The following is a 24403-nucleotide window of genomic DNA, read 5'->3' on the forward strand; positions in this document are numbered from 1 at the left end:
ACAGGGTCCTGATCCACACTCACGCGTCCGTATGGAACCTCTCTTTCACTCAGGAGACGAGTCTCTCACCCCCTCCTTCTTTCCAATCCCAAAGCTTACTCACCCAATGCAGTTCAGCGCCGTTTCCCACGACTAGTGAACAGGCGGGCGTCCCCGCTGGGTACTCACGGTCCCCGACCACGATCTCTCTCCTTCTCAGTCTCGGATTCAGTTCCCTATATCAGGTTTCCGTCAATCAGCCCTCGTGAACCGTCACAGACACGCCCTGGGTCGGGTTTCTCCGAAAAATCGGAGTGGCGCCTACCCGTTCACCGGGGGTCGCTGCACAGCTCGTCGAGGGCCCCACGTTGGAGCGCCAATTTGTGAGATATTGAACGTGGTCACCAAACAAGACAAGGAAACCTGGATATAAGGATAACCCTTTTATTTGTAACGCGTTTGCAAAGGCGGGCCCCCCCCGCACTCAAGAGTACGAAGAGGGCCCCGAGCAGCTTCGGGTCGTGACTTTTGTTCCTATCGCTGCCGCCCCTCCCTTAGAGGCTTGGCTTACAATCTACCTATTGCAATTTAACACGATTCTAATACATAGACCAATCTACACTCATTATCCGAGTTTTACCTAATATGGGAGCTGTGCATTTTGAAGCTTCTTGTGGTCTTTGTGGTCTAACTGACAGGAAGCACGCTCAAGCTGCTGACTCTTGCCTGCATACATGGTCTTCTGTAAATTTCCACTGGGTTTGAGGCACAAATTGATTACTCCTTCTCACAATAGTCTCTGCAGGTCTGTGGCTTGTAGGGTATGCTGGGACAATGAGAAACAACAGCACTCGAGCCACAGTTTTGTAACACTATACTTGATAACATCCCATGTTTACTAGCCACCTCTGCAGAATCCTTATCAAACGGGAACAAAACTTGTTCAGCTCTGAATAGGCCAGGATTAAGTTCAATTAAACTAATTACTCTAATGTTTGCAAAGAGCTTTGCACATGAAATAATGCTGTAAAAGCACCAGAGCGTTATTATTTATTAGACTCCAGCTTGATTCTGGCACCACGCAGCTATCAGCATTTCTATAAAATGCTCTGTTGATAGTGTGTGTTTCTTTTATATAATAGAGATCAATTTTGTAATTGAGATCAATGGGAGGTTTTTCTGGGAGACCTGTAGGTTGTAGTAAACCTAATAGTCTGTAATTGTTCAAGGTACAAGTCTGTACAGCGGGTTGCTTGGAATCACATTTTGCAGTTTTTCTTGGACCACCGCCTGCTTTTTCACTTTAACATCCCACTTTGGATTAACTGGCAGGACCTGATACACTGGGCTTAGGTAGTCAGGATGAAAACCCTAAGTTCTTCATCTTGCCAGTTTCTGCCTTCTTCTCAGTCATTGGCTTCTTCTAGGCAATGCAGTTTCAATTTGCAGGGACTTGCAGGACCAGGCATCAGGCTCCCCATACCCCAACCCATATAAATAAGAGACCAACAAGACTGGTTTTGGGTCAAAACAGGCCACAATTTTATTGAATACAGATGAAAGAGGTTTGGCTTGGGCATGGGGCAATCAAAATACTTCTGGCCTGGCCGCCGGAAATGATGTGTGGTCAATGCAGGTGAGGGTTTCTAAGACTTACATAAAATAAGGTGACCCCTCCCCCCCCCCACACACAGGGACTGCCACACCGTACCAAGAGGGGTGAGTGGACTTTTTGAGGAAAGCTTCTCGGGTGTCTTTCATGAGCCGCTGAGGAGTCTGTGATCCAGTCATCACAGTCAGGTGACAGAGGTGTCAACTTCGGGTTCAGGAACGAGATGTGGGTTCTGATGCCAGTGAATTCACATGTGAAGGACCAGTCTCCTTTTTTTCTCAGCACTACCATAGTGGAAGGACTCTGAATCTGAGAATTCCTGGTCCAGGGCTATGACATCATTGCTCTCATTTATAGGAGGAACAACAGTGGAATAGGGAGGAACTACATCTTGGGCTAATCCTTTTTAGCTTTGACTTTTCATGTTACCCAAGTCATAACAAAAGGAGCTGTGTTACAGGAGTTCCCATTGACTTCACAGGACAGAGAAATCTGTAGCTGATCAATCCAGGATCCATCATCAGAAAATACTGTTCTTAGGCAAACTAAGATATAAGCCATGGACTGCAAGAAGATCAAAACTATCAGCCCTGAGTGCTCACTGGAAGGACAGATCCTGAAGCTGAGGCTCCAATACTTTGGCCACCTCATGAGAAGAGAAGAAGACCCTGATGTTGGGAGGCACAAGGAGAAGGGACAACAGAGGATGAGATGGTTGGACAGTGTTCTCGAAGCTACCAACATGAGTCTGACTAAACTGCGGGAGGCAGTGGAAGACGGGAGTGCCTGGCATGCTCTGGTCCATGGGGTCACGAAGAGTTGGACACAACTAAACAACTAAACAACAACAACAAGAAGAAGATATAACCAAATTGTGAGCAAGCTTTCCTTCCCTGCCTAATTCCTTCATCATACCCTAATTTGGATCTTGGTTCCCCCCCACCCCTTATGGGCCAGTAAAACTTTGCTTTTTAAAACTGTTTGTTTTGTTGGATATTTGTGAGACTGAGTTTGCAAGACTGAAAACTGTGGTCACTCCAAACTGCATCTTGTGAAGTAGTGACAGCAGATTTTATAAATCTGTCTATTTATATAAGAGCCCGTTACCAACCTTCTTTCTCATGTGTCCCAAAAGTGCTGTCTGACACCAGTTGAGAGGGGGTTTAATTTAACCACTAGACCCACTAGTGCAGGGGGCAAGTTAAACCTCCACCCCAGTCTCTAAAGGGCCCAAGAGAACAGCCTATTTGTGAAGAAAGAAAAGTTGAGAAGAGGGAAGAGCCGGGGCATTATATTCTTCAATATGGTTGCAATGCAGGTGAATGCTAACAGTGGCATTCTGATGTGAAATTTCAGTAAAGAACAGGTGTAGTGGCCAGTCTTCAGGTACAGTGGCCAGATACCAGGCTGTTCATATATTTTTAAATATTTTTAAATATACTTCAGTTTTCGAACGTAATCCATTCTGGAAGACAGTTCAACTGAGGTGTAAAGGGTTGTCTGAAAATTCAATTGAGAAAATTGAAAAACATTCAGTGGAAGCAATTTGCCTTCTGAGGCGCATTCAAAAACAGAAGCATTTACTTCCGGGCTTTCAGAGTTTGGGTTCCGAAACGTTCGTCAGTGGAGAACCAAGGTACCACTGTATCAATTTGTTTTTTATTTGTTTTTTATTGAAACTTTTTTCTGATGGGAAACAAAACTAAACAAAGCAGAACACAGGATACAAAACAGTAAAAACTTACAAAACAATTGTACATGTAAGATATGAAATAGAGAATAAATTGAAACATAGAGCTGGGTCACAGGTGAGTAGGAGAATTAAAGGAAACCTCTGAGAATCCAACTAAGGACCAAAAATACTTAAGAATTACATTATACCACAGTGATACTTGAAAGTTTGGAGGATGAAACTTGCCCTTATGTTGAGTTGTACATACAGTGGTACCTTGGTTTAAGAACAGCTTAGTTTATGAACAACTTGGATTAAGAACGCTGCAAACCCAGAAGTAGGTGTTTTGGTTTGTGAACTTTTCCTTGGAATAAGAACATGTTTCGCTTCCTGTTGAGTGTGTTCCATTTGTAAATTGAGTCCCCCACTGCTGTGGGAAAGCACTCCTTGGTTTAAGAACTCTTTGGTTTAAGAACAGACTTCTGAACGGATTACGTTCGTAAACCAAGGTACTACAGTACAATGAAAGAGTAACAGTAAAAGGTTATATTTAGGTCCTCTATCCAATATATCAGGCCATTCATGTGTGAAGTTGAGCAAGTGAGGAGAGATGCAGGGCTGAGCATATGAAAAGGGACACTGTTGATATGCAGAGTGAATGAATCAGACAAAAAATGAGCAGAGAAGGAAGTGGGATTTTGAGAAATTCAGGAAGCCTAGCAACATTAACAAGGGTAGTGTGGATTCTGCGTGGCACTGAAAAAGCAGGAGATTTGGTGTTGGGAACAAAGGGTGGCTCACTGAGAATCTTAGGGCTTCAGAGATTGACTAACATTCTTAGCCTTGGAAACGGTTTGCAAGCAATCTCTAGAGAACCACAGGGGTAAACAAATAGGGCTTCCTTTCCAGCAGTCCTTGTGCAATACTTTAGCCCTTCTCTGTGACCAGCAACTTCAGAACACATTGTGCAAAACAAGGAGAATATAACATTCCCGGGATTTATAAAGTCACGGAACTCAGACTTTCTTGGCACAGAATTTAGGTTGTCTTGGTGTAGAATATCATTGACTGATTGATTTTATGCAGAATGCACACATGTGAAGCATAGTCCACCTTGTTGGTGGCAGAGGCCAAGGGACCAGTGTGACCTGCTTGCTATGTGATTATAAGTATGTGTAATAGAAATATATTTCAGTTACTGCATACAAGTGCAGAATCCATTGTTGGATGGAGCAAGGAGGTTCTTGTTGTTTGTTTCCATCTCTGTAGAGTAGGCTGCACTGGGGAATGTGCCAAAGGCCACACAGAGGATTCCATGGCTAACCTGTTGTTGTTTCCTCCCATACAAATCTAACGGAGCAGCCACTTCACCACTCTGGCCCTCATGACTGTAGGAAACAATATTTAGAATAATCTCTATGCTCTTCCTTTCCCAAGTCTCTCCTCCAGTCTCCTTTCTTTCTGCAGACCCCTGAAAACCTCAGTGGTAGAATTATGTGGATTTACAAAGATCTATGCAAAAATGCATGTTGTTTAATATATTCTGCTTACAGAATCTGGTTCCTGGTTGCGGAATGTGCAAGCAGAATACACATAGGCCTCTTCTAAAGGGAACATATCCTAAACACATTCAGTTCATGGCAACTACAAATTATTATTATTATTATTATTATTATTATTATTATTATTATTATTAATACCCCGCCCATCTGGCTGGGTTTCCCCAGACACTCTGGACAGCTCCCAACAGAATATTAGAAACACAATAAAGCACCAAACATTAAAAACTTCCCTAAACAGGGCTGCCTTCAGATGTCTTCTAAAAGTCAGATAGTTGTTTATTTCCCTGACATCTGACGGGAGGGTGTTCCACAGGGTGGGCGCCACTACCAAGAAGGCCCTCAGCCTGGTTCCCTGTAGCCTCACTTCTCACAGTGTGGGAACTGCCAGAAGGCCTTTGGAGCTGGACTTCAGTGTCCAGGCTGAATGGTGGGGGTGGACATGCTCCTTCAGGTTTACTATGGGCCATTCAGTATGGATGCTCTTAAAGCAGGTTTCATGAGAAAAAACTCATGAATATTACAATCACTGATAGGTCTTTGCATTGGCCAAGCCCAGTAGCGATTCTTGTCATTTTGATGACATGTATGCAGATTGTTGACAGAGAAGCTTTATTGACTCTTCTCACAACAGGTACATTGTGGAACTTTATTTCCCTATGTGCTGCAATACATTCCCTGCTCAATTTGAACCAGATCATTCCATTTCCCCCCTCTCTCTTCCTAATCCTTTTTAACCCAAGAGGGAACAATTTTATTTTGGGTGACGAGAGGGAGGCCATCAAACGGTGTAGCAATGGGGTAGAATAATTCAAAAAATAAGCCGTATTCTGTTTTGTTTGAAGGTCACGCGTAATAAAGCCTCTGAGGTACTATCTCCTGGCGAATCTTGGCTGCCAAAAAGAAAATATGCATTATATTTTACAAGTCCCCCCTGCAAAGTGTTGGTGCTTGTTCTGTATGAGCTACAGCAGTCTTGGAGAAAAGAAAAAGAGACAGCTTAAGAGTTTGGGAGCTGCAAAGCAGCAGTGCAACAGCAGAGCAAGCCAGCAGATTAGGGCACATGTTGTGCTTCTGGGTTAATTTAGTGTTCTGCCTTAGGGTCGTGTACAGAAAAGTGCATATGGTGGAGTTTCTCCTGCCTTCAACAGAACTATTCTCAACATGGGCCCATATTTCTTGCATAAGAGAACACCAGGATGTGTGTTTGCTCCAGGCATCAGTGGGCCAGCACTGTAAACCAAGTCTTACTCTATCTGAGATGTTACGGTTGAACAAAATTATTTTCTTGGGAATCTTCCTTATTCTGCAGTACTTTACTGAGCCCTCACCCCAGTATTGACAATTCTCTTTTTTTAAAAAAAACCTTATTCAGAGCTATACAAAAACACAAACCCATTACAAAGTGTATATATTTTTATAATATACTAAGATAACATAACTATTTACTCTAAAAAGAAGTTAGAAAGAATAAAAGGCAAGAAGAAGAGAGGCCAAATGAAAAGAGACAAAGGGAGAGAAAAGAAAGGAAAAGCTAAAGAAAATTTGAAGTGTAAAAGGACTTTGAGCTCTCTGTTCTGCAGCTACATAAAATATTCATTCCTTAAAATCCAACCATTCTATCTTCTATAAACCAGTATTATATCAATCTTCATATCCCAATATTACTGGTTCTTTTTCCCTTTCATGCTGACTGCCCATAAGAAATTTCCAACCCTTAACAAATGTCAGTAATGATTTTTCTCTAATTAAACATGTTAACTTTGCCATCTCATCTCTCTGGTCTTTGACCGCAATAAAGATTGATTGATTGATTGGTTGGTTGACTATGGCCATCTCAGCCAGATCTGATAATTTTATCAGCCATTCTTCTATAGTGGGTAGGACTGTATCTTTCCATCTTGTTGCGTATAGCAGCCAATTCTCAGCAATAACCACATCTGTAATGTTATTGAAAGCATACGACAGAATCTAATTGCTGCCCTTGCTCTTATGGAAATGGCTTTTGATCCCATGAATGCCCTTGCTAATGGAAGAAGGGGGAGACAATTAACCGTGTTGTTTTAACCATGGCCCAGTTTTTAGGGGGTTTACAGTTAAAATCCTCCTCCTGCTTTTCATTTTGTCTATTGAGATTGTGCTTTTTGTTATTTTACAAGAGGTAGCCCACCCCGTGACCTTATAGCGAAGGATGGGTAAGACATGTAATGAATATAGCTTTGTATAAAGGGTTGCTGATCTCCTCCTGTAACTGGATTTATGGATTTTGAATTGTATTACTCATTTTGTCATCTAGAGGCTTGAGAGTAGGGGAGGCACTTGTGTAATAAATACACAAAGTGGGATCAAGACATTAGGGTGCTCTGTTTTCCCTTCCAATGTTGAAAGTTTGATATGTGGACAAACGAGAGCAGGCAACGCCATAGCCGTTTTTGTTTTGTTTGTTTTTATCCAAGTCTAAAACTGAGCAGAAAAGAGCCAAGGAAATCTGAATCTTCGTGCAGAACCTTTTATCCTATTTGCCTGAACTTTTATCTTCCGACAGTTGAAAAGTTAACTTCATACAGGATGAAGTGATGAACTAACATTTCTATATTATTGCCGTCAATTCCCCCTGAGAGGCAAATGGCAGGTCTGCAGAGTCAGGCAATTGATGCATGGCTTGCTGTCAGGTTTTTTAGAGCTCTGATGGGGAAATTGAAACAGCATGCACTCTCAGGAGAACTCCACTAACTTTGCCTACAAATTATCATTGAGAACAAAACTCGAGGGTGTGTACATCTCCTCCGCATTTTTGGAAAGGCACCATATGCAGTGTTCCTATATCCAGCCTTTTAAAAAAAAATGCTCATCTTCTCTTTGTTATGAAGTTTTCTATAGCTTTTGTAAGTTAGGGAGAATTATTAGAAAGGTGTCATTCAGGATGAGAACTGTGAGACCCAAACTGGATCCAGGTGACAGGGCAGATCCTAACCTGACTGACCTGCTGGGAGCCTGAAGGGCCTTGCCCTACCTTAGAATCATAGAATCATAGAGTTGGAATAGGCCACAAGGGCCATCGAGTCCAACCCCCTGCCAAGCAGGAAACACCATCAGAGCACTCCTGACATATGGTTGTCAAGCCTCTGCTTAAAGACCTCCAAAGAAGGAGACTCCACCACACTCCTTGGCAGCAAATTCCACTGTCGAACAGCTCTTACTGTCAGGAAGTTCTTCCTAATGTTTAGGTGGAATCTTCTCTCCACCTGGCTTGGGGCAGGGCCTGACAGGCTCCATAAAGGACTGCTGCTGCTGCTTGACAGAGAGAGCTCTTTTTTGTTACTGTTTTTATTTTTTTACCTATGTCATTTTAAATTGTTACTGATATTAATGTTGTATTTTTTTAGTTTTAGATTTTATGATTTGTGTGGAAATTGTTTTCCATTTGGTTATGCACCTTTGGATGTGTTTTGTTTATTGTTTATGACTTTTGTTATGTTGACAATTATGTCAATCTTGCCATGTTGTAACCCGCCTTGAGCATTGTTTTAACTATGGAAAGGCGTCATACCAATAAAATGCTGATGGTGATGGTGATGGTGATAATGATAACCTCCCCCAATCCCCATAGACCATTTTGACAGTTCGGCAGGGCCACCTACTTGCCAATCACCTGATGATATAAGGTGAAGCATTTTCCTTTCCCCCATGTATTTGTTGGCATGCAGCTAAGGAAACGGGGGCAATTTGCAGGCCCCCAGCTCGCTCAGCCCACCGGCCGTTGTGTGGGGCGAACTCCGGTCCTTGGTGCAGCATAAATCTGTGACACTGGCTTTAGAAGACTGTGCTCGCTATTCAGCAGAGAAAACACTGCGCAAACAGAAGTGGCATGAGAGGTTGTGTGAGCATATTTACAATTCAGTGTAGATCAGGACAAAAGGAAACATGTCAGATCTCCTTCGTGTCCAAAGCAAAACAGCAAAAGCAAAAGCTATACACAAAACGGAAGTTCCCAGCAAGCTGTGCTGGAATGTAAACAGACATGTGACATGCAACAATTCTCAACAGTATTCTGATGTGGGCCAAGGCACAGGGTATTGCAAGCACCACCAGCCTGTTGATTGGTGGCCCCTGCTTTCAGCAGGGAGGCACATATTTTTTCCTGCGTCACACCTGATGTCAGATATGCAGTGTACTTGGGCATCACTTGGGGAAACGGGCCTTGTGGACCAAACTAGGACCCCTGATGGGCCTATTTATGCCTGTGGGCTGGAGGTTCTCAGATGCTGTGGTAGATGTGAGGGTGCTGAATCATTTCAGTGTTAACTGCTCATCCACAAATGTCTTTTGTTGCTGACAGGTGGTATTGTAGAGATCACTCCATCCTGTATGGGAAGGTCCATAGCTCAGTGGGAAAATATATGCCTTGCCTGCAGAATGTTTAATTCCCCGTATCTCCAAATATAGGGATAGGAGAGAATTCTGCTTGAAACCCTGGAGTGCTGCTGCCAGTCAGTGGACATAGTACTAAGTTAGATGGACAGACATAATCAGAAGGTTGGTGGTTCGAGCCCACCCAGGGATGGTTGTGGGCAAGATTCCTGCATTGCAGGGTGTTGGACTATATGACCTTGGGGATCCCTTCCAGCAAGTTAAGCATGTTAAGAATGCATGCAGCATCCAGTACTTATGATGGCATCAAGTGCTATTAGGTTCTACCCTACCCTGTCTCAACCACCTTTCTGTGATGAGCTATGTGTTTTACCATGATTACTTCACTATAATCGCACTCCAGTCTTCTTCTTTCTTTGGCGATCACTTGTAGCTAAGTGACATTGTCTTCCATGAACACCATCTTAACACTGAGTCCATAAGTGACTGTGGGAGCCAATTCTGGATCCACACGTCCTTCCACAGTGGGGACATAGGTTTCATGGTGAGGGTTTGCCAAATGTGCCTTCCTCTTAGCATGTTTCTCCCTTTCGTTCGAACATCTTCAAAGCCCATGACACCTTTGGTAAGGCTGTTCTCCAACTGGAGCTCTCGCAGGCCAGTTTTTCCCAGTTGTCGGTGTTTATACTACATTTTTTAAGATTTGCCTTGAGAGAATCTTTGAACCTCTTTTGCTGACCACCAGCATTACGCTTTCCATTTTTAAGTTTGGAATAGAGTAGTTGCTTTGGAAGATGATAATCAGGCATCCACACAACATGACCAGTCCAACGAAGTTGATGCTGAAAAATCATTGCTTCAACACTGGTGATCTTTGCTTCTTCCAGTACACTGCCAGTAGTTTGCCTGTCTTCCCAAGTGATGTGTAAAAATTTTCAGAGGCACCACTGATGGAATCTTTCAAGGAGTTGGGGGGGGGGCATTTATAAGGGGTCCAAGTTTCACAAGCATACAGTAAGATTGGTAATACAATAGCTTTGTAAACAAGAATTTTGGTGTCCCTGTGAATGTCCCAATCCTTAAACACTTAGCACTTCAAACGAGAGAAAGCTGCACTTGCAGAGCTCAGGCAATACTGGATTTTGGCATTAGTGTTGGCCCTTGTGAAAATAACTGCCCAGGTAGGAAAAGTAATCAACACTTTCCAACATTACACCATTGAGTTGGATTAGTGGTGCTGCAAAGCTGTTGTTTTGTGCTTGTTGGTGCAGCAATTTATTTTTTGGGATATTGAGCGATAGGCCAAGCTTTTTGTAAGCCTCTGCAAAGATATTTAGGATGGTTTGGAGGACATCCTTTGAGTGTGCACACACTAGGTTGTTTACCTTTTGCACTGTAGTATAACATCACTGTCATGACAGTTTTCACTTAAGTGTGAGATGCTGTCTTCATAATCATTGATACCTTTAACATTTTAATCAAAATGTAATTGAGTTCATCAAGATTTAGTCTTTGAACCTATCACATCATATTGTCATTCTATCCATGGTGTGTAAAAGTGTTACGTTCATTAGAGAGTGCACATTAATTTTTGTTATTGTACAAAGTCAAAGCCTACATAAATAGTTTGATGGATAGATGTGTAATGCAAAAATCTCTTGACATATGGTGGAATAGACAAATCCATTTTTCTTTTGCCTGCTTATAAATTTTGCTGGGAGGAGAGTTTTATTCAGGTTGTGTTAACTCTTATAGTGTCATTCTGACCACATGCTATGCAGACAGACCAATTGAGGTCTTTGTGAGTGACATCTTTTATCTCCCAAGTCAATCTCTTTCAGAGACAATGTCTTACAACTCCTTACATCTGTTCATTTAATTAATCTTACCCGTCTCCTTTTTAAAACAGTAAAGCCATGGAGTTCCATCAACAATTTCTTGCTTGCATCTAGTGGAGTTCTTCAGTTCGGTTTAATTGGCTTAGGCATGATAACATCCCAATAGAATAGTTAGGTATTTATTTAATTATAGTACTTGTATGCCACTTGGCATACAATGTTCTCTTGGCCCATTACAACAACAACAAAATTAAGAAGTCTGGTGAAATAAAAAGGCCTTCATGTGGAACTGAAATGAGCACCAAGAAGGCACCAGTTGAGCCTCTGTGGAGAGGGCATTCCATAACTAGGGTACCACCACTGAAAATGTTCTTTTGCTCATCCACCTCACTTGGGAGGGTCACCTGGAGAAGTGACTCAGAAGATAACAATATTACTGAATGCTCAGTGGAGTTCCACTGGGCCATCTTTCTCTGATACTGCATGTGAAAAGCCAGGTTTTTAATCAGCTTGCTCCCGACATGAGCACAGAGGTTCAAACCAAGTTGTTCCCTCTTCCGTAATCAGTAATAGCCAGCATATCGTGACTCCTCCCAACAGCTTCCTCCTCTTTGTGATTCCTAAGCCTTCATCAGCACTGTTAATGTTAACACATCACAGAAAATGATATAGTCCCCTTATAATGGAAAAAGAATGTGGCTTAGTGGTAGAGCATGAACTATGCATGCAAAAGGCTCCCAGTTGAATCCCTGGCATCTCCAGGTGGGGCTTGGGAAAGGCTCATGTCCGAAAGGTTCAGAGCCATTGCCAGTTGCAGTAGACTATACAGTCTGATTCAGTGTAGGGCAGTTTCCTGTATGTAGTAGTATGTTAAGTGTAGTAATTTAATTCACTGAAATTGTAAATGTTTGTATTCATTACTATGTATTTAAATTTAATTGGTTGGTAACTGAATTCTAGAGAGTTCTCTAGTAGTTCTCATGTGCTTGGCTAACGTTGGTCACATGGGAGGTATCTAGTGAAGGAGAGACTCCATTTTATGTGAAGCAAGAGGACTGTGTTTTGGAATCCACTGTGAACACTGCTAGTTGAATCGAGTGTTGGGGTGCTTCTTCTGCACTTGAAAGAAATAGCAAAGCTGCAGAAGAAGGTGAAAGTGGAAATCTTTCATAGGAGCTGCAAGGCATGGCCTCAGTGAGATACTAAAGGCTGAAAGTGCTGAGCTCTGGAAAGAGAGTAAAATACAGTTGTTTGGAAGTTAGAAGAGACTGTAAACCCATGCTTGGATAAGCATGTGACTGCAAATATTATGTTTTAATTCATCTACAACTATAAGTTTCTGCAAGTAAAGCTTTTGAATGTTCAAGTCTAGACATTGGTTTAATTTCCAAAGAAGGGTGTCAGGCATATATATGATTGGAGCTACTTAGCTGCAATTTCACTATTCTTGCTTCAACATAGTATGTATTGATGTTTCATGGCAAATAGACAATTTACATACTCTGTTGTCTCTCAGGACTGTGACCTCACACACCCCACAGATATGGCACAGCTGAATAATTCCAACAAAAGACCACTTTGGGTGGCCAGTTAGCATCTTCACTAACATTTGGCACTCAAATACTTGTTGCATAAATTGGTCACACTAATTAACACCTTAAATTAACCTTGTCCAGGTTTGCACTCATCCTAATAATCTCACCAACTGCATATGTATGCAGCAAATAGCACTAGGCTGAGGAGAGTGAGCTATGAATCAGGAGACTCCGGTGTTTTAATCTTGCCTCTGCTAGAAACTTGCTAGGTGGCCTTGCTTTATGGAGGCTAATTCAACATACTTTTAAAAACCTAATATGTTCCAAAAACCAACGGAGTGGAATCATATCTGCCTGTCAAGCATCCTACTGCTGAGAAATTCCCAGAAAGCCTGTTTCATTTATCAACATTTTACCTGAATTAAGCCCAGCATTGTTTTTGGCTTTATATGCTCATTCTTTCATTGATTATATGTTCACGCTTTCATTAACATCTGTCAGCTAAAGGCCAGCAGTATGTTAAATGCATTAAAATTATGATGAAACTACACATCAGGCCAAGAAACTCTAAACAGTGCATCAGCAAAATGTTATTTGACCAAAAATAACAGCAAAGAGATGGGAGCTGCCAATATGATACCCTTTTTAGCTCTTAAATATATACACTTCTTTATTCATAGCCTTCATGTGCTGGGCCCGGGGGTAACCCGAGAACCACGGTCTAGGTCCGGTCTAGAATCCGAAGGTTCTGCTAGGAGTCAGTCTGACAGGGTCAAGGCAGTACACGAGGCAGGAAACCAGATACAGGATATCAGGCACGATCTGGCATACAGCAGTGTTGCTCCTGCAACCTGGGGCAGGGTCCGACAGCCTTTTATCTTTGTCAGGGTAACGGCCGGTACTGATCCCCCGGTGACTCACCTTTCTGTTTCGCCCGAAGGCAAGCACTCCTCTTGCGAGTACTCAGTTCTCTCCTTCTCTCAGACCTTAGTCTCTGCAGCTTGGGAGAAGTCGGTGGGTTACTGGACCCAGGGGCCGCCTCAGCCTCCCCGACCCAACCAGTAGTGGAGCAGCTGGAAGTGATGGCCTAGCTGAAGGCAATGAGGTAATCCCCACATCTGGAGCCAGGGCAGGCTCAGGCCCCTGTCTCGGCTCATCTGGTGTTTGTTGCAAGGGAATCTGTGCAGACTAGGACTCTTCAGGATCAGGCCCCAGACTTGGTTCAGATGATGCCTGAGGCAAAGGATCCAGTGCAGACTGAGACTCCTCTGGTTCTGGGTCTCAGCCTGAGTCCCAGGCCATCACACTTCATATGGCACCCAAAGAAGAACCTCAGTTAAAAATTTCAGTGGACACATGTGGCACAGGTTATTACTACCTCGATTGTATGGGAGTTACAGCAGTGTTACTCCTGCCCACACTGACAAGGTGACATGAGAAGCCTGGGATTGACATGGGGAACCCATGCAGTCTGAACTTCGTACATTATCTCACCAATGTTGTGGTGGCTACCACACTACCATGGCTACATAAAACCCCAGCTGCACAGTGGAATCATATCTGTTTAACTTGGAAATCTTACTTCAGAACAAACCAGAGTCTTAAAGTCACACTTTGGACCATGCTTCAGTTGCAGTTGGGAGAGCCAGTGTGGTGTAGTGGTTAAGAGCAGTAGTCTCATAATCTGGTGAACCGGGTTCGCTTCCCCGATCCTCCACACGCAGCTGCTGGGTGACCTGGGCTGGTCACACTTCTTGAAGTCTCTCAGCCTCACTCACCTCACAGAGTGTTTGTTGCGGGGGAGGAAGGGAAAGGAGAATGTTAGCTGCTTTGAGACTCCTTAGGGTAGTGATAAAGCAGGATATCAAATCCAGACTCTTCTTCAATGGGAAACTGTGATTAATCAGAGACTTCCTGGTTTAATCTTGACTCGTGTGAAGATACCAGTTGATGTAAACCACAGGATGGGTGAGTGTACTTGACCTCAGGTCCTACTTGCTGATTTCTTATGGGAATCTGGTAGGCCTCAGTGAAAAGAGGATGTTGGACTCAATGAGCCACTGGTCTGATCCAGCCAGCTCTCCATGTGTTCTTATGTTCTTCAGAAAGACATAGAAGGAAGTGCATGCACAAGCAGAAGGCTGGTGCATCTTTCAGCTTGTCAAGCCAATATATGATTGTCTCTTTCTGCTCGAGACCAGGTTATGGAAGGCTGGTCAGACAGAAGTACTGTTTTGGGGGGACAGGGGGCGGGCAGGTGTGAAGGACTCCCTGGTTCTGAATGGGGTAACTGTGTCCCTGAAGGACCAGGTGCGCAGCCTGTGAGTCTTTTTGGACTCACAGCTGTCCATGGAGGTGCAGGTCAATGTGTCCAGGGCAGCTGTCTACCAGCTCCATCTGGAACGCAGGCTAAGACCCTCCCTGCACGCAGACTGTCTCACCAGAGTGCTGCATGCTCTGGTTATCTCCCGCTTGGACTACTGCAATGCACTCTACATGGGGCTACCTTTGAAGGTGACCCGGAAACTAGAATTAATCCAGAATGCAGCAGCTAGACTGGTGACTGAGAGTGGCAGCCGAGACCATTTAACAGCAGTCCTGACAGACCTTTATTGGCTCCCAGTACGTTTCTGAACATAATTCAAAGTATTGGTGCTGACCTTCAAAGCCCATGACCTCGGCCCAGTAAACCTGAAGGAGTGTCTCCACCCCCAAAGTTCAGCCTGGGCACTGAGGTCCAGCTCTGAGAGTCTTCTGGTGGTTCCCTCACTGTGAGATGTGAGGCTGCAGGGAACCAGGCAGAGGGCCTTCTTGGTAGTGGCGCCCTCCCTGTGGAACGTCCTCCCTTCAGATGTCAAGGAAATAAACAACTATCTGACTTTTTGAAGACAACTGAAAGCAACCCTGTTTAGGGTAGTTTTTAAAGTTTGATGTTTTATTGGGTTTTTCATATTCTGTTGGGAGCCACCCAGAGTGGCTGGGGAAACCCAGCCAGATGGGCACAGTATAAAAAATAAATTATTATTATTATTATTATTATTATTATTATTATTATTATTATTACTACCATCAAGACAGAAATGTTTTACTCCTAGTATGAACCATCTCACACATTGCACCTCTCATTTTGGGCTAGATAACCTTTGGAATCATAAGGACTCTTAGCCACTAAACCACATATTGGAAGTATTTCAAATTGAGCACTTTCTCTTTCTACCACAAACAATAGCTCCAAATGTTGAACTTCGGTCTGCTGTAAAAATGAACTTAAGTGAACTTTACATACAAACCACAAGAGGATGTTGTGCATATAAACTTAGCTCTCTCTACCAAATTTGTAATGTGAGAAGCAAAACTTACTGAAGATTTTTTATTGCCAGTGCTGTAATTATTGTCAGTGCTGTGTGCATCCCCACATCCTTATAGCTTTTTAAAATTGAACGTAAGCTTATAGATCTTTATTTGTTTCATAAATTTTATATACTCATTGATTAAAAAAAACACCTCAAAGTGGTTTACTGGAAGATAAAACAATAATCTTGAAAGTGATTTACAAGAAGATAAAACAATAACATTTGCAACCATACTTTAAAACATAAAGTTAAAATACCAAAACAGATTAAAACCACACACACACACACACACATATATATACATACACATACACACATATACACATAAAATTACATATACACATATAACCAAGAAGGTAAAGTTTTATAAACAAAACCCAAAATCACAATACCTCAGATTTCTTGATTGTATCACAATGCTTTGTGACAGTTAATAAAAGAATGAACAATAAGAGCAGAAAGAACTAAGAAAAAACAAACAATTCAGTATTACTTTTTTTTTTATTAAAAAAACAAACATTTTTAAAACACAAAGCCACTCTGTTTCTTAGGCAGGTCTAAGTTCTTTTGACAGAATCCCCCAAAAGGACTGCAGTTTGCAATAAAATTGTTTTGACTTTGTCCGGTTGGATCTACAGAGAAGATAAAATGCATAAACACTTGTGTTGTATTCTGTTCCTTGTCCCTCTGCTGCATGTAACTGCACAAGAAATCTATTCTAACTGTAAACACCATAATCAGCTGAAGAAATTCTACAATGCGTAGAAGACAGATGTGATATATGTGTGGTCCAAGTTATCGTCATGAAAGTTAAACAGAAATAGTTTGTAGTCAATCTCACAAAGTTGTTGTAAATCATTCTTAGTGCTTCGTTTAATTTCACACTAATTCTAATTGCACCGAGACAAGGACAATCTAATTACATAAAACTATACACATGCTTCTTCCTCAAAATCCTTACCCCCTCCCTATGGGTAGCACAATTTACAAAGTGGAATTAAGAGGGCTCCAATCAGCGTAATGGAAGAATATGCTTCCTTTTGTTACCTACTGCCATATCCGTAGTCTAGATGAAAATAACCAAATGATCAGCAAAGGGCCAAAGGTTGCTAATTGTGATTGCTCCTCACATTTTCCCCAGGTAATAATCTTAATTGGGGGGGGGGAAATGCTTTAAAATTATAGCTACCAGTTTTTGCATAATTAAATGTTAATGTCGAAATGGCATTCTGAAGGGATTCTTGTTTGCCAAACACAGCAGAATTGGCAAGGTAGGGGGTGGAGAGACTTTGTACACGCTGAATAGTCTCGTTCTGCAGCGTTTTGTTTTCCATGCACAAGATCATAATTGGAAGATACTGAAAAGCCACACAGTATAACCATCTCATGAAATATGGGACCATCTGCTACTCCTCTTCCACCAGGTTAACATATGCTGAGAAATGGTAGAGTATGCAATTTCCATTTCATTCAGTTCTCATTTTTCCAGTCTTTAGTTCAGTTTTCCACATTTCTGCATCAGACTGCAATCTTTTCTCAAGTACTCATGAAAGTTTATTAGCCTTTTAGTGCAAATTTATCTTATTATGCACATTTTTGTATGCAATTTTGGTTAATATTTTTGCAAAGCAGTTTTCCCTAACATGCATTCTTGTGTGTTATTTTCACTATTGTATGCATTCTTATACAAACTTCACTCTGGTACATTAATTTTTGCAAACATCACCAGGCTTGCAACTGCCTTGCAAAATCTGGAGATGTTCACATTTCAAAGGATGACTTGTATTTCAGTTTGTGTATTATCTTGGAAAGTGCAAATTAAGTACTGTAATACCATATTAAGTAACACCTGAAGGAGCGTCTCCACCCCCATCGTTCTGCCTGGACACTGAGGTCCAGTGCCGAGGGCCTTCTGGCAGTTCCCCTGCTTCGAGAAGCCAAGTTACAGGGAACCAGGCAGAGGGCCTTCTCGGTAGTGGCACCCGCCCTGTGGAACGCCCTCCCACCAGATGTCAAAGAGAAAAATAACTACCAAACTTTTAGAAGACATCTGAAGGCAGCCCTGTTTAGGGAAGCTTTTAATGTTTAATAGGTTATTGTATTTTAGTGTTCTGTTGGAAGCCGCCCAGAGTGGCTGGGGAAACCCAGCCAGATGGGTGGGGTATAAATAATAAATTATTATTATTATTATTATTATTATTATTATTATTATTATTATTATCATTATTATTATTATTATTACTTATTTATTTATTTTAAATGTGAACTGAATTGGATTTCTCCTCCATTGCTCCATAACTTAATCCAGACCACATTATGCTACCAGTGTAAAGGCACTTGTGGAACAAGTAGCTCTGGGTGTTTGGATAAAAAGAGCCAGGACACCACATGCTGCACAACTGTTAGAAATTGGCTTGAAAAATACTGTTGGAAAAGTCTCAAACTGCCACAATTCCGAGTTCCCAGAGAAGAGGAGCTGTTTGTTTGTTGTAAGAAAAGCCTGCTCCTTTTCCTTTATGGGGTATCCAAGAGCCCGTATAAAGTCCCTCTCAAACTCCTAACAACTCTCAGCGTGGCGCTGTGGTCTAAACCACAGAGCCTAGGGCTTGCAGATCGGAAGGTCGGTGGTTCAGATCCCTGCGACGGGATGAGCTCCCGTTGCTCGGTCCTGCTTCTGCCAACCCAGCAGCTTGAAAGCACATCAAAGTGCAAGTAGATAAATAGGTACCACACTGGCGGGAGAGTAAATGGCGTTTCTGTGCGCTGCTCTGGTTCACCAGAAGCGGCTTAGTCATGCTGGCCACATGACCCGGAAGCTGTACGCCAGCTCCCTCGGCCAGTAAAGTGAGATGAGCGCCGCAACCCCAGTCATCCTGAACTGGACCTAACGGTCAGGGGTCCCATTACCTAACAACTCTCAGCACCCTTAACTAACTACAGTTCCCAGGATTCTTTGGAGAAAGCCGCAACGGTTTAAAATTATATAATGCTGCTTTGAATGTATAGGACAGACAGAGCCCGTTTGCTTGGGCCAAGAGAAAGACCCAATAAATCTGGCAGTGGGCAACATTAGGCTGTTGAGGTCCAGAATTCTTGTTCATTGGCAAACCAGGCAGTGTGCAAAGGGTTCCCTGAGGCTGGCAAATTGAAACCACAAAGTCAGGAGTGTGCTTTTTCTTGTAAGATGCTAGCAGAGCAATCCTTGCTCTAGGCTCTTAATGTATGGAGCCATAAACCATATTTATTCAAAATAAAAATCCCATCTATCTTTGTGTACCCTTTTCAGCTGCTGATCTACAGCTCCATTATTTAGAGAAGGCTGCTTAATTTCAGCACTGAAATCTTAATAGCTTTAAGGTTGAAAAACACTTGTGCATTCCTCCTTTTAATAACCATGTTCCAGCATTGAACATTGCCTCTAGAGGGGGACATTTCACACAGTACAGATGTGTAAGACATCCACCAGCCCTAGGAAACCTTATATTGTAGGAGACATAATGCTAATTTTTACACTGTAATTGTTGATGTAAGCTGCTCTCAGAAATGCAAATGCATTGCAGGGAGGGAATAGATTTGATTTTTTATCAGAACCTCTGTTTTCTTACCTGTAAAACGGGAACACTGACCTAAGTTACAGGATTGTTGTGTGAATAAAACAAGGTTCATTCTGATTTTATCGTTTCATCTTATTTTTTTTCTCTCTTTATTGTGTTGAGTTACTTGTACGCCACTTTGAAACAACTGTAATTAAGTGCAGTTACGATTTATGAGGCTGTCCATTTTATCAGCATATCTCAAATGTAATGAAACATCTAGACACTGCATATACTAAGCCGACAGCCATCTTTACCACTTTGGTCGGCAAAAAAGTGATGCAGCAATGCATAGTAATGAAGGTTATAATTACTGCGGCTATTATTACCAAACACAACACAATTATGCAGCTGCAGCTAAAATTGCTTCTAGAAAATTGGCAATTGTATTTTCTATAAAAATCGTGTTTGCCACACAGGGCTGCTTCCTCATATTCTGGAAGGGGGGAAAAAAGAAAGAAAGAATGTGTAAGGGAAATAGCCATAGAGGGGAAGAATAATAGTAGCTAAAGAAGCAGCAGCAGGTAGCCTTGCAGTAAAGATACTGATGTCAAGCACAATAAATAGTGCAGACATACAGAGGATGCACAATGCAGAACCATCTTGTGCAACTATGTTAGGTAAGGTTGATATGTGTGCCCCCCCCCCTTGTTTCCAGTGTAGTTCTTTATTTCTCACCTTATTCTCGATGTAGATCTTCACTCACCCCTTCTTCCTTCGTGGGGGAGAGCATCATTTTGTGGTTTGCTTCAGGTGCCAAAATGACTTGCACCGGCCCTGGTTATAGAGTAAAAAAAGGTAAAGGTAAAGGACCCCTGGACGGTTAAGTCCAGTCAAAGGTGACTATGGGGTTGTAGTGCTCATCTCACTTCAGGCCAAGGGAGCCGGTGTTTGTCCACAGACAGCTTTCTGGGTCATGTGACCAGTATGACTATACCACTTCTGGCACAATTGGACACCATGACGGAAACCAGAGCGCACGGAAACGCTGTTTACCTTCCTGCTGCAATGATGTCTATTTATCTACTTATGCTGGTGTGCTTTCGAACTGCTAGGTTGGCAGGAACTGGGACAGAGCAATGGGAGTTCACCCCATTGCAGGGATTTGAACCGCCAACCTTCTGATCGGCAAGCCCAAGAGGCTCAGTGGTTTAGACCACAGAACCACCTGCTCCACTCTGGGTATAGGATGTAAAATCAGTAAAACCAACCGACTGCAATAATCTCTAAAATAGATACAGGTATCAAACCCTCTTATAAGAGGCTAGTTACCTGTATTCAAAGAGATGGTAAAAGGGAGCTTAAAAGATACAGAAGTTTGTGACATGATGAGAGATTGGCTGTTGTTGTGTTTGTGTTTTAATAAATCTAATATTGGACAAAGTTGGGAACAGAAATCTAAAACATGCTAGGCTGCTATATCAATGTTGCACTCTCTACACAAAGACCGAGATTCAGCCTGTTTTTTAAAAAACACGAAAACCAAGCAAATATACAAGCCAAAAAATCAATATTGGCTGTTGTAACCTCTTTCCTGTTGATCTTTTGTGATGGGAGATAACACTAGGCCATACTGCAGTAAGAGCGTCACCACAAATATCGAGGGGCAATTCTATTAAGATAAAGTATACTTTTGCTCTCCGCTGTTTTCCTAATAACCTATGAGCTCCTGATGAAATATTCCCATCTGTTGCCATGTCCATAAAATCTAGGATATTAAAGGCAGCTTACTTGAGAGTAAACACCACTGAGCTCACTCTCTTCTGAGAAAACATCCATGCAGTTGGGTTACAACATCTTAGAAGGTAGGAAGGGGCCTTTTTTCATCCGTTCACAAACAAAACATTTGCTGTGGAAACCTTCCAGTGAGAAAAATGAAGGGAATGAAGTCGCTGAAACCATAAGGTTGTAGGAAAATCCATATGCTTGACACAGCGGCCAACAACGTCCCAGGAAGCTTATTCTCCACTCAGTCGAGAATGTACAAAAATGGCCGGTTTTCACTTTGAAAAATTTAAAGTACAACTGAGGAGAAAATTAATTGCAGAGCCATCTGCTTCTTCACTTGTTCTCTGTCTTGCTTGATGCCAGCATGAGGGGCTGACTCAGAAATCTCCTCTTTGCCTGGAGTTATCTACACATCTGCATAAACTCCACTTTCGCACAACTTGAGAATTCGTAGCAGCCAACTTAAGAAATGGCAAGGTTAAAAAAATACCTGTTCACATTCTCCATCAGTCTCTAGGTTGACTGAGGTGCCACTTAAAATTGAATATGCTCCTTCTGCGTCACAAACTCATTCTTGTCATCTCATAAACATCATCTGCCTCAACAGCAGTGGCAGATTATTAATATTATTGAATTCCTATCCTACCAAAGATGAGATAACTGGTTTCCCCTATCCCCTTTTTCTTCACAACAACCCAGTGAGGTAGTAAAGGCTGAAAGAGTGTAAATCACCCAAGGTCACCCAGGAAGCTTCAGGGCTAAGCAGGAATGTGAAGTGGGATCTGGAATCTTACCAGGCCTAGATGGAATCTAGACACACATAAAAACCACTCTGAAAATGCTTTCTTTTTTAAAAAAATACACTGAATTTTCCATAGAGCTCACCATTGCCATCTAGTGTCACATTGTATGTTGCACTTAAAACACATTTAAAATGTTATATTTGCAGTTGTATAGCTGAGTGCTAGTCCAGTACTCTAACCACTAAACAACTACAGCTGTTTGTGTGCTGGGAACAATCTTGCTGTCATGAACTGACATGTCAGAGATCAGGCTGGTAAGTACATGAAGTACAGGAACTGGCAACCAAGGAGATCCATGAGCAGAAAATTTCTTTCCTCTTGCATATCACTGCCCCAGTATTTGGATACTTGTAATTAAATGGATAGCTGTAATTACCCAGCTTATAACTGAAGAATGTCTTGTCCTGAGGCTACCATCATTTGACTGATTTGCTTTGCTAATATTACTTTCTTACCTGCTTTCTTCCCAACACTTGCAAGTAAATAGAAAAGTAGTAAATAACCCCCAAAAAATCACTATGGAGGAGGTGCAAATAGTCTCTATTTGGCTGCAATTAATTACAGTTCAAGCTCAGCGGCATGCAAAATAATTTTAGTGCAGGAACATGATGGAGGCTGATCTGCAGCTGTTGATGTGACAGTTATTACATTAACTATTACCTAGTTCAGAATTACAAAAGACAGAGAGCAGAAAGGTTACCAGAAGCAGATGGCATAGAAAAATAATAGGGTAAGGCCCTGATCCAATGCATGTGTGACCTGTTTGGATGTTTTGGTGGCAGTTTGCTGAGAAGAGGAAAACAGGGAGAAGCCACATACCCCCACCTTCTGTCCTCCTCATCCTGAGATGCTTTTGGGTCATATTCAAAGTAGCTAACTAGGACAAATAGAAGGAGAAGAAATGGAGGCAGTGAGAGATTTTACTTTCTTGGGTTCAATGATCACTGCAGATGGTGACAGCAGTCACAAAATTAAAAGACGCCTGCTTCTTGGGAGAAAAGCAATGACAAACCTAGACAGCATCTTAAAAAGCAGAGACATCACCTTGCCAACAAAGGTCCATATAGTTAAAGCTATGGTTTTCCCAGTAGTGATGTATGGAAGTGAGAGCTGGACCATAAAGAAGGCTGATTGCCGAAGAATTGATGCTTTTGAGTTATGTTGCTGGAGGAGACTCTTGAAAGTCCCATGGACTACAAGAAGATCAAACCTATCCATTCTGAAGGAAATCAGCCCTGAGTGCTCACTGGAAGGACAGATCCTGAAGCTGAGACTCCAATACTTTGGCCACCTCATGAGAAGAGAAGACTCCCTGGAAAAGACACTGAAGTTGAGAAAGATTGCGGGCACAAGGAGGAGGGGACGACAGAGGACGATATGGTTGGACAGTGTTCTTGAAGCTACCAACATGAGTTTGACCAAACTGCGGGAGGCAGTGGAAGACAGGAGAGCCTGGCGTGCTCTGGTCCATGGGGTCACAAAGAGTCAGACACGACTAAATGACTAAACAACAGGACTACAAACACACAGCACAGGCTGGGGGTTCACATATTCAAGTCCCCATCCAGCTAGGGATGTCTATGTGGGAATCTCCTGTGCACACATTTCCTTGCTGAATCAGTGTGTAAGAGTTGTATATGGACTTCAGGCAAGTGGGTTGTCATAGCATATTATATATACATGACTGAAACCTCAGTATGGTATATGAGAGGTAAGTGATTGATGTGCGGATGCGTGTGGGACTGTAAAAGCATTTTTAAAGCTGTCTAAATGGAATCCCCTTGGGTGCAAAGGTTTCATACCTCTGATATCAGATGCCAGCAATGAAGAAGAGAGTATGATGATAGACTACTGGAAAATGGCTAGGGGAATCTCACCAGGGATGCTAGACTAGATAGACCTTTGTCTATCTTTTTTGTCTGCAGCTGTTTAAAAACCAAAGAGCGTGTAACAAAAAACAAGATCCTTACCCACTTAGGACTTTAGCAGAGATTATGAGTAGATTTCTTCTTCAAACATTATTTTTCTTTCATTTGTATTTATTGCATTTTTTTTCCCTGTTGTTGCAGCAGTTGGTTAGTATTTGTGGTTGTTGGTTTTTTTTTAAAAAAAATGCTTCTTGTCAAATGTCTCAGGTGGGTTTAGCATCCCAGACCAGCTATGAGGCTATCTTGTACTTTTCCATTGTATTCCTTCATTAATAATATACCCTTTTTTGTATTCTAGTCTACATATCACTACATCTTTTCAGGTTGCCTACAAGCAACCTGAAATTCCAAATATAATAAATACTATTTCAGGAATTAAAACACTGTATATAGTACAGGTGAAAGGTGTAAATGCATCTCTTTGGAGGTATT

At 42.1% G+C, this 24403-nt stretch overlaps 1 protein-coding gene across 3 annotated transcripts in view; it reads left to right on the forward strand.

Moving 5' to 3' along the window:
• CA10 (carbonic anhydrase 10) overlaps positions 1-24403 on the forward strand; it is a 359415-nt gene that overhangs the window by 111967 nt on the left and 223045 nt on the right. The gene's annotated exons all lie outside the window — the stretch shown is intronic.

Source organism: Podarcis tiliguerta (genome assembly GCF_965153285.1).
Source record: "Podarcis tiliguerta genome assembly, chromosome: 2".
NCBI classification, from domain to species: Eukaryota; Metazoa; Chordata; class Lepidosauria; order Squamata; family Lacertidae; genus Podarcis; species Podarcis tiliguerta.